Genomic DNA, 11,946 nt, shown 5'->3' on the forward strand with positions numbered 1-11,946 from the left:
AGGGTTACAGATAGGGTTAGGGGTAGGGGTAGGGGTAGGGTGATTTTTAGGGTTGGGGTTGTGGTTAGGGTTAGTGATATATAGGTATTCGGTAAGGGCTAGGGTTAGGGGTAGGGTGAGGGTTAGGATTGGGTCGTGGTTAGGGTTAGATTTAGTGATATATAGGTTTGTGGTTAGGGTTAGGGGTAGGGTTAGGGTGTGATTAGGGTTAAGTTCAGTGCTATATAGGTTTGTGATTAGGGTAAGGGCTAGGGTTAGGAAAACAGGGTTTGGATCAGGGATATTGTTAGGGTTACAGATAGGGTAAGGGTTAGGATTGGGGTTGTGGTTAGTGATATATAGGTTTGTGGTTAGGGTTAGGGACAGTGGGGTGAGGGATATTCTTGGCGTTAGGGTTAGGATAGTGTGAGTGTTGGTGATTGGGTTAGAGAAAGGGACAGTTTTCGCTATATATTCACATCAACACTTGACACACCTGAAAATACGACAACTCAAGTCAACATATTAAAACTATGTTATAAAAATGACAGGAACAGTGCTCACTTTTCAAGTAAAGAGGCTTGCTTCACAGGGCAAAGTATCGGAATAACTAAACCATGTATCAGATCCACCACACGACTGAACATTTTAGTCCTATCTGTCAGAACTGTTGGTGTTCCCGATTCACTCAAAACCCCTGGAAATATTGCCTACACCATACCATTAAGGTTGCATTCCGCGAAATGACTGTATTTCTGCTTGCGAACTCATTGATGTTTTGTGATTTTTTAAAATAAAACATACCATAATCAGGAGGATCACAGAAACATTTTTATTAATCCCGAATTTTGGATTTCTAGTTTCCAGTTCGGGTTATTTTTTTTCACAAAAACCCCGAAATTGCGGGCCTATTTGGAAAAACAATGGGAGCTGGGCGAACAGTTTGACTATTTTTGATATATCATCGGAAAAAGGCAAATAAAAACAAATCGTGGGTAAAACCCATAAAATTGAAGCGAAAAGTGATCTACTAGCCATAATCTTGAATTTCCAGCGACAAAACCGGAGAAAAACCTCCCACGAGACTCAACAGGCGGCGCTATTTCGCTCTGATTTTTCACTACTTTCTATGCGTGCACTGAACTAAAGGAAGCCCATTCGAAGACAAGGTAAAATCGACCACGTTTGCAGCCCCGGTGCAGGCAACCAAAGTCCTTCGGGCCTCTTAACCCTCCCCCCCCCGCGGCAACTTGAAAAAAAACAACAAAAACAAAAAGAGCAGAGTGTTCTTGGGTCATTCAGCTTTCTACTGATTTTTCAATTTTAAGTAGGTTACTTAACCAATGTAATTTCTAAATATCCACCAAAAACAAACTCAACCCCCCCCCAAATGAAAACTCCCAAGTCTGTTATCAGCGGCCATTTTTCAAATGACATCTCTCCAGATTTTCAGTCTCTTGGAACAATTTGTCAGTAGCATTTTGCTGTGCTTGGTCCTGGAATGGGAGCCCTTGAATGTGGAGAGTTCATTCTGGGCCATTCTTCGACAATCGCACAATTTTTTGGGCCACACAATCTCCTCTTTTTACTCTAGGGGTACTTTTCAGCGCCTCGGTTTGGCGAAGAATTCTCCTTGAATTGGGCAGAGCACCCCTATGGGCCCGTATTTTGGTGTAGTGCAACCTTTAAGAGTTGAGACGTCTTCGGACGGACGTGCAGTCCGGGCACTTTATTGATGCGCGCGCATTAATTTAGATTTATCAAGGAAGAGCTGCCAGTGAGAGTTGTGTGTAGGCCAATTGTGCATTTTTGCTACATGATGCACGATTGTAGCGTTTTAATCGCTCAGTCTTTGCAGAGGGAAAATCTGTGCGGTACAACTTGGTTATTAATGGTTATGTTATCTACGTAAATATGAACGACCCGAAGCAATTCTCTAAAATTGCCAAATGGTTAAGCTCGTGGCTATCAGACCGTCAGACGGTGGGTTCGAATCCCACCGGTGACTTTTATTTTCCCAAAGCTTGCTGTCAGTCGGTAGCTATAAGAGTCTCGAATTCACCCCCGCCAAATACCAACAGTACCTTAGCCCACGGGATAAGCTCTTCTGCTGGGACTGTTCGCGAAGTCCAGGTGAGCGCCTTAGTACAGGTTCGAGACGTATGGCCGACTCGGCGGCCAGGGCTTAGGGGCTTGTCTCGTTTCCTCCCTTGCACGGTCGCTCAAACTCTTTTTAGAGTTAAATGGATGGGCAGGGAGGAAGTGTGGTGGGCCGGGAACCCCGAGATCCCAGAAGAGTCCTATATGGAAGCCGGTAACTGCGATTCCTTGCGAATTTCAGGAGTCCGTGCGCCTGAATGCTTGGTCAACACCACATAACTTTTACATTTTTCCCTCACCTATTTATTTTTTTATTTTATTTTTTATTTCGTGAGCGCAAAACTCTCAAGGCATTTTTCTGGGTTGAATACACGGATCACTTTTTTATTCATAATCTTAATTTCTTAAATGTTCGACAATAAAACCGATTTCAAGCGTGTTTGGGTCCATTTCTGCCTAGTGATCTCAATCGAAAAAACAGCAACGTATCTGTATAGTGAATTTTTATTATTGACGGTGCAAGAGAAACATATCAAGGGGCGGCACAGTCTAGCAACACTCGTCTCCTTATTTCATTGATGGAAAAACATTCAGTACAATTTGGCTTGCTTTCAACTGCAGAATCACTTGATATTTTCAAACAAATATCCTCACAAAAGACATGCATGTCCCGCTTGTATTGGATTAATATTCTTGCGTCACACCAACAGATCTGCTCCCCCACATACAAGCACAAAACTGGTCAAACAAAAGCAAAACAAACAAACAATCCCTATAGTTGTTTGAAGTTTTTAACAACAGAAAATGACAAAGAATCCACTGGATGTCAAAAGATTTTGGTTTTACCCTAATCACGTCCCAAACGCTGTATACAGCCTCTGTATCACGGCGCACTCCATTCAGTTTTGTTTTTATCTCCACGTAACCCACGTTACATTTAATTTTGGCAAGACCGAAACTTCATGTTGTCATTTATATCTAGAGCCTCACTGGCCTTCAATTTTATATCAGCATTCGAGTTACAAAAAGGGACAAGGGAAAAAAGTCACCCAAGTTACTCGGTCAAGAATATGTCTCTTTTCGAACTCAAATAGAACACCACCAAAATTTACCTGCCATTTCTCAAAACTTAAGAAAATATCAAATGCAAGTATGGACCATTCCGTATTGCGCTGGGTGCTGTGCATGAAAACGGCGTGATGAAACACCGTCTTTGGAGTTACGATGAACTCCTGCAAAAACAGTTGTGATTGTACACACACAACACAAAGTTGGCGTATATCTTCTTTTTTTTTCTTTAACTCGTGTTAAATTTGTCTAAAATGTACCTTTTTATTCAACCGCCGGCCTTGAGAATCAAAACCTTGACATAACACTGGCTTGTACACAGACTGACGTATGTGAAATGGCATAAATGATGACGTGATCTTGTGATTTATAAATAAAATGTAACTTGGATAAAGATGCAAGATGACTTGTCAAAGAAGATATTAGATTTGGACCATCTGAATTTCCAATTTTTTATTTCAATGACAGCTACAATTCAATTGTTTTCACGTAAACCCTCAAAATGCACCTTTCTGTCTCAGTTAAACTTGTTTTCAACTTTTGTTTCACTGTTTTCAATGGGTGCTCTAATTGATGCCAGTTTTGTTTTCACGGTAACGAAGATTCCCATATTCAAGCGCAACAGCCATGCTTTCCCAGTTAGGGTTGGGGCTAGGGTTAGGATAACAGGGTAAAGGATAGGGTAGGGGTTACAGATAGGGATAGGGCAAGGGTTAGGGTTGGGATTGTGGTTAGGGTAAGGTTTAGTGATATATAGGTTTGTGGTTAGGGTTGGGGTAGGGTTATGATAATAGGGTTGGGGCTAGGGAAAGGGTTACAGATAGGGTTAGGGGTGGGGTTAGGGATAGGGTGTGGGTTAGGATTGGGGTTGTGGTTAGGGTTAGTGATATTTAGGTTTGTGGTTGGGGTAGGGTAGTGTTAGAGTAAGGGTTAGGGTAAGGATTAGGATTGGGGTTGTGGTTAGGGTTAGGTTTAGTGATATATAAGTTTGTGGTTAGGGCTAGGGTTAGGGATAGGATAATAGGGTTGGGGTTAGGAATAGGGTTAGGGTTACAGATAGGGTTAGGGGTATGGGTATGGGTAGGGGTAGGGTGAGGGTTAGGATTGGGGTCGTCGTTAGGGTTAGATTTAGTGATATACAGGTTTGTGGTTAGGGTTAGGGGTAGTGGTAGGGTGCACTTGTATTGGATTAATATTCTTGCGTCACGCCAACAGATCTGCTCCCCCAAATACAAGCACAAAACTGGTCAAACAAAAGCAAAACAAACAAACATTCCCTATAGTTGTTTGAAGTTTTTAACAACAGAAAATGACAAAGAATCCACTGGATGTCGAATAAGTAAAGATTTTGGTTTTACCCTAATCACGTCCCAAACGCTGGGTTGGGGTTAGGAATAGGGTTTGGGTTACAGATAGGGTTAGGGGTAGGGTGAGGGTTAGGATTGGGGTCGTGGTTAGAGTTAGATTTTGTGATATATATAGGTTTGTGGTTAGGGGTAGGGGTAGGGTGTGGGTTAGGATCAGGGGTGTGGTTAGGGTTAGGTTTAGGGATATATAGGTTTGTGATTAGGGTTACGGTTAGGATAATAGGGTTGGGGTTAGGAATAGGATTAGGGTTACAGATCGGGTGAGGGGTATGGTTAGGGATAGGGTAAGGGTTAGGATTGGGGTTGTGGTTAGGGTTAGGTTTAGTGATATATAGGTTTGTGGTTAGGGTTAGGGATAGGGGTAGGGGTAGGATAAGGGTTAAGACGGGGGTTGTGGTTAGGGTTAGGTTTAGCGATATATAGGTTTGTGGTTAGGGTTAGGATAATAGGGTTGGGGTTAGGAATAGGGTTAGGATTACAGATAGGGTTAGGGGTAGAAGAGAGGGTGAGGTTTAGGATTGGGTTCGTTGTTAAGGTTAGATTTAGTGATATATAGGTTTGTGGTTAGGGTTAAGGGTAGGGTGAGGGTTAGCATGAGGGGTGTGGTTAGGGTTAGGTTTAGCGATATATAGGTTTCTGGTTAGGGTGAGGGCTAGGGTTAGGATAATAGGGTTGGGGTTAGGAATAGGGTTAGGGTTACAGATAGGGTTAGGGTGAGGGGTAGGGGTAAGGTTAGGTTTAGGAGTGGGGTCGTGGTTAGAGTTAGATTTTGTGATATATAGGTTTGTGGTTAGGGTAGGGGTAGGGTGTGGGTTAGGATTGGGGTAGTGATTAGGGTTAGATTTTGTGATATATATAGGTTTGTGGTTAGGGCTAGGGGTAGGGGTAGGGTGTGGGTTATTATCAGGGGTGTGGTTAGGGTTAGGTTTAGCGATATATATGTTTGTGGTTAGGGTTAAGGTTAGGATAATAGGGTTGGGGTTAGGAATAGGATTAGGTTTACAGATCGGGTGAGGGGTATGGTTAGGGATAGGGTAAGGGTTAGGATTGGGGGTGTGGTCAGGGTTAGGTTTAGTGATATATAGGTTTGTGGTTAGGGTTAAGGATAGGGGTAGGGGTAAGATAAGGGTTAGGACGGGGGTTGTGGTTAGGGTTAGGTTTAGCGATATATAGGTTTGTGGTTAGGGTAGGGGTAGGGTAGGGTGTGGGTTAGGATCAGGGGTGTGGTTAGGGTAAGGTTTAGCGATATATAGGTTTGTGGTTAAGGTTAGCGCTAGGGTTAGGGTAATAGGGTTCGGGTTAAGAATAGGGTTGGGGTTAGAAATAGCGTAAGTGCTACAGTTAGGGTTAGGGGTAGGGTGAGGGTTAGGATCACGGGTGTGGTTAGGGTTAGGTTTAGCGATATATAGGTTTGTGGTTAGGTTTAGGATAATAGGGTTGGGGTTAGGAATAACGTTAGGGTTACAGATAGGGTTAGGGGTAGGGGTAGAAGTGAGCGTGAGGTTTAGGATTGGGGTCATGGTTAGGGTTAGATTTTGTGATATATAGGTTTGTGGTTAGGGTTAGGGGTAGGGGTAGGGTGTGGGTTAGGATCAGGCGTGTGGTTAGTGTTAGGTTTAGCGATCTATACGTTTCTGGTTAGGGTTAGGGTTAGGATAATAGGGTTGGGGTGAGGAATAGGGTTAGGGTTACAGATAGGGTTGGGGGTAGAGTTAGGGATAGGATAAGGGTTAGGATTGGGGTTGAAGTTAGAGTTAGGTTTAGTGATATATAGGTTTGTGGTTAGGGTTACAGTTAGGGAGTGGGGTAGGGGTAGGATAAGGGTTAGGACGGAGGTTGTGGTTAGGGTTAGGTTTAGCGATATATAGGTTTATGGTTAGGGTTAGGGCTAGGGTTAGGGTAATAGGGTTGGGGTTAGGAATAGGGTTAGGGTTACAGATAGGGTTAGGGGTAGGGGTAGGATAAGGGTTAGGATCATGGGTGTGGTTAGTTTTAGGTTTACCGGTATATAGGTTTTCGGTTAAGGGTAGGGTTAGGATAATAGGGTTGGGGTTAGGAATAGGGTTAGGGTTACAGATAGGGTTAGGGGTAGGGGTAGGGTTATGAAAATAGGGTTGGGGTTAGGAATAGGGTTAGGGGTAGGGGTTGGGGTAGGGTGAGGGTGAGGATTGGGGTAGTGGTTAGGGTTAAGTTTAGCGATATATAGGTTTGTGGTTAGGGTTAGGGTTATGATAATAGGGTTGGGGTTAGGAATAGGGTTAGGGTTACGGATAGGGTTAGGGGTAGGGTTGGGGTAGGGTGAGGGTTAGGATTGGGGTAGTGGTTAGGGTTAAGTTTAGCGATATATAGGTGTGTGGTTAGGGTTAGGGTTATGATAATAGGGTTGGGGTGAGGAATAGGGTTAGGGTTACAGATATGGTTAGGGGTAGGGTTAGGGATAGGATAAGTGTTAGGATTGGGGTTGTGGTTAGAGTAGGTTTAGCGATATATAGGTTTGTTGTTAGGGTTACGGTTAGGGATAGGGGTAGGGGTAGGATAAGGGTTAGGACGGAGGTTGCGGTTAAGATTAGGTTTAGCGATATATAGGTTTGTGGTTAGGGTTAGAATAATAGGGTTGGGGTTAGGAATAGGGTTAAAATTACAGATAGGGTTAGGGGTAGGGGTAGGGGTACGATAAGGGTTAGGATTGGGGTAGTGGTTAGGGTTAAGTTTAGCGATGTATAGGTTTCTGGTTAGGGTTAGGGTTATGATAATATGGTTGGGGTTAGGAATAGGGTGAGGGTTACAGATAGGGGTAGGGGTTGGGGTAGGGTGAGGGTGAGGATTAGGGTAGTGGTTAGGGTTAAGTTTAGCGATATATAGGTTTGTGGTTAGGGTTAGGATAATAGGGTTGGGGTTAGGAATAGGATTAGGGTTACAGATCGGGTGAGGGGTAGGGTTAGGGATAGGGTAAGGGTTAGGATTGGGGGTGTGGTTGGGGTTAGGTTTAGTGATATATAGGTTTGTGGTTAGGGTTAAGGGTAGGGTGAGGGTTAGCATCAGGGGTGTGGTTAGGGTTAGGTTTAGCGATATATAGGTTTCTGGTTAGGGTTAGGGCTAGGGTTAGGATTATAGGGTTGGGGTTAGGAATAGGGTTAGGGTTACAGATAGGGTTAGGGGTAGGGGTAAGGTGAGGGTTAAGATTGGGGTTCATTGTTAGGGTTAGATTTTGTGATATATAGGTTTGTAGTTAGGGTAGGGGGAGGGTGTGGGTTAGGATCAGGGTTGTAGTTAGGGTTAGGTTTAGCGATATATAGGTTTGTGGTTAGAGTAAGGATAATAGGGTTGGGGTTAGGAATAGGGTTAGGGTTACAGATAGGGTTAGGGGTAAGGTTAGGGATAGGGTAAGGGTTAGGATTGGGGTTGTGGTTAGGGTTTAGGTTTAGTGATATATAGGTTTGTGGTTAGGGTTAGGGGTAGGGTGTGGGTTGACATCAGGGGTGTGGTTAGGGTTAGGTTGAGAGATGTATATTTTTCTGGTTAGGGTTAGGCTAGGGTTAGGATAATAGGGTTGGGGTTAGGAATAGGGTTAAGGTTACAGATAGGGTTAGGGGTAAGGTAAGGGTTAGGATTGGTGTCATGGTTAGGGTGAGATTTTGTGATATATAGGTTTGTGGTTAGGGTAGGGGTAGGGTGTGGGTTAGGATCAGGGTTGGGGTTAGGGTTAGGTTTAGCGATATATAGGTTTGTGGTTAGGGTTACGATAATAGGGTTGGGGCTAGGAATAGGGTTAGGGTTACAGATAGGGTTAAAGATAGGGTAAGGGTTAGGATTGGGGTTGTGGTTAGGGTTACGTTTAGTGATATATAGGTTTGTGGTTAGGGTTAGGGGTAGGGTGTGGGTTAGCATCAGGGGTGTGGTTAGGGTTAGGTATAGCGATATATAGGTTTCTGGTTAGGGTTAGGGCTAGGGTTAGGATAATAGGGTTGGGTTAGGAATAGGGTTAGGGTTACAGATAGGGTTAGGGGTAGGGGTAGGGGTAAGGTGAGGGTTAGGATTGGGGTCATGGTTAGGGTTAGATTTTGTGATATATAGGTTTGTGGTTAGGGTAGGGGTAGGGTGTGGGTTACGATGAGGGGTGTGATTAGGGTTAGGTTTAGCGATATATAGGTTTCTGGTTAGGGTTAGGGCTATGGTTAAGATAATAGGGTTGGGGTTAGGGATAGGGTTGATGATAGGGTTAGGGGTGGGGTTGGGTATAGGGTAAGGGTTAGGATTGGGGTTGTGGTTAGGGTTAGGTTTAGTGATATATAGGTTTGTGGTTAGGGTTAGGATAATAAGGTTGGGGTTAGGAATAGGTTTAGGAGTACAGATAGGGTTAGGGGTAGGGGGTAGGATAAGGGTTAGGAAGGGGGTTGTGGTTAGGGTTAGGTTTAGCGATATATAGGTTTGTGGTTAGGGTTAGGGCTAGGGTTAGGATAATAGGGTTGGGTTAGGAAAAGGGTTAGGATTACAGATAGGGTTAGGGGTAGGTGTGAGAGTTAGGTTTAGGATTGGGGTCGTGGTATATATAGGTTTGTGGTTAGGGTTAGGGGTAGGGTGTGGGTTAGGATGAGGGGTGTGGTTCGGGTCAGGTTTAGCGATATATAGGTTTATGGTTAGGGTTAGGGCTAGGGTTAGGATAATAGGGTTGGGGTTAGGAATAGGGTTAAGGTTACAGATAGGGTTAGGGGTAGGGGTAAGGTAAGGGTTAGGATTGGTGTCATGGTTAGGGTGAGATTTTGTGATATATAGGTTTGTGGTTAGGGTAGGGGTAGGGTGTGGGTTAGGATCAGGGTTGTGGTTAGGGTTAGGTTTAGCGATATATAGGTTTGTGGTTAGGGTTACGATAATAGGGTTGGGGCTAGGAATAGGGTTAGGGTTACAGATAGGGTTAAAGATAGGGTAAGGGTTAGGATTGGGGTTGTGGTTAGGGTTACGTTTAGTGATATATAGGTTTGTGGTTAGGGGTAGGGTGTGGGTTAGCATCAGGGGTGTGGTTAGGGTTAGGTATAGCGATATATAGGTTTCTGGTTAGGGTTAGGGCTATGGTTAAGATAATAGGGTTGGGGTTAGGGATAGGGTTGATGATAGGGTTAGGGGTGGGGTTGGGTATAGGGTAAGGGTTAGGATTGGGGTTGTGGTTAGGGTTAGGTTTAGCGATATATAGGTTTCTGGTTAGGGTTAGGGCTATGGTTAAGATAATAGGGTTGGGGTTAGGGATAGGGTTGATGATAGGGTTAGGGGTGGGGTTGGGTATAGGGTAAGGGTTAGGATTGGGGTTGTGGTTAGGGTTAGGTTTAGCGATATATAGGTTTGTGGTTAGGGTTAGGATAATAAGGTTGGGGTTAGGAATAGGGTTAGGAGTACAGATAGGGTTAGGGGTAGGATAAGGGTTAGGAAGGGGGTTGTGGTTAGGGTTAGGTTTAGCGATATATAGGTTTGTGGTTAGGGTTAGGATAATAAGGATGGGGTTAGGAATAGGGGTTAGGAGTACAGATAGGGTTAGGGGTAGGGGTAGGATAAGGGTTAGGAAGGGGGTTGTGGTTAGGGTTAGGTTTAGCGATATATAGGTTTGTGGTTAGGGGTTAGGGCTAGGGTTAGGATAATAGGGTTGGGGTTAGGAAAAGGGTTAGGATTACAGATAGGGTTAGGGGTAGGTGTGAGAGTTAGATTTAGGATTGGGGTCGTGGTATATATAGGTTTGTGGTTAGGGTTAGGGGTAGGGTGTGGGTTAGGATGAGGGGTGTGGTTCGGGTCAGGTTTAGCGATATATAGGTTTATGGTTAAGGTTAGGGCTAGGGTTAGGATTATAGGGTTAGGGTTACAGATAGGGTTAGGGGTAGGGGTAGAGTGAGGGTTAGGATCAGGGGTGTCGTTAGGGTTAGGTTGAGCGGTATATAGGTTTGTGGCTAGGGATAGAGTTAGGATAATAGGGTTGGGGTTAGGAATAGGGTTAGGATTGCAGATAGGGTTAGGGGTAGGGTAAGGGTTAGGATTGGGGTAGTGGTTAGGGATAAGTTTAGTGATATATAGGTTTGTGGTTAGGGTTACGATAATAAGGTTGGGGTTAGGAATAGGGTTAGGAGTACAGATAGGGTTAGGGGTAGGGGTAGGATAAGGGTTAGGAAGGGGGTTGTGGTTAGGGTTAGGTTTAGCGATATATAGGTTTCTGGTTAGGGTTAGGGCTATGGTTAAGATAATAGGGTTGGGGGTTAGGGATAGGGTTGATGATAGGGTTAGGGGTGGGGGTTGGGTATAGGGGTAAGGGTTAGGATTGGGGTTGTGGGTTAGGGTTAGGTTTAGCGATATATAGGTTTGTGGTTAGGGTTAGGATAATAAGGTTGGGGTTAGGAATAGGGTTAGGAGTACAGATAGGGTTAGGGGTAGGGGTAGGATAAGGGTTAGGAAGGGGGTTGTGGTTAGGGTTAGGTTTAGCGATATATAGGTTTGTGGTTAGGGTTAGGATAATAAGGTTGGGGTTAGGAATAGGGTTAGGAGTACAGATAGGGTTAGGGGTAGGGGTAGGATAAGGGTTAGGAAGGGGGTTGTGGTTAGGGTTAGGTTTAGCGATATATAGGTTGTGGTTAGGGTTAGGATAATAAGGTTGGGGTTAGGAATAGGGTTAGGAGTACAGATAGGGTTAGGGGTAGGGGTAGGATAAGGGTTAGGAAGGGGGTTGTGGTTAGGGTTAGGTTTAGCGATATATAGGTTTGTGGTTAGGGTTAGGGCTAGGGTTAGGATAATAGGGTTGGGGTTAGGAAAAGGGTTAGGATTACAGATAGGGTTAGGGGTAGGTGTGAGAGTTAGATTTAGGATTGGGGTCGTGGTATATATAGGTTTGTGGTTAGGTTTAGGGGTAGGGTGTGGGTTAGGATGAGGGGTGTGGTTCGGGTCAGGTTTAGCGATATATAGGTTTATGGTTAAGGTTAGGGCTAGGGTTAGGATTATAGGGTTGGGGTTAGGAATAGGGTTAGGGTTACAGATAGGGTTAGGTGTAGGGGTAGAGTGAGGGTTAGGATCAGGGGTGTCGTTAGGGTTAGGTTGAGCGGTATATAGGTTTGTGGCTAGGGATAGAGTTAGGATAATAGGGTTGGGGTTAGGAATAGGGTTAGGATTGCAGATAGGGTTAGGGGTAGGGTAAGGGTTAGAATTGGGGTAGTGGTTAGGGTTAAGTTTAGCGATGTATAGGTTTCTGGTTAGGGTTAGGGTTATGATAATATGATTGGGGTTAGGAATAGGGTGAGGGTTACAGATAGGGTTAGGGGTAGGGGTTGGGGTAGGGTGAGGGTTAGGATTGGGGTCGTGGTTAGAGTTAGATTTTTTGATATATAGGTTTGTGGTTAGTGTTAGGGGTAGGGGTAGGGTGTGGGTTAGGATCAGGGGTGTGGTTAGGGTTAGGTTTAGCGAGATA

The sequence above is a fragment of the Acanthaster planci genome, linkage group LG12 (genome assembly GCF_054643075.1).
Source record: "Acanthaster planci isolate LZ-2023a linkage group LG12, COTS_SCS, whole genome shotgun sequence".
Lineage (NCBI taxonomy): Eukaryota > Metazoa > Echinodermata > Asteroidea > Valvatida > Acanthasteridae > Acanthaster > Acanthaster planci.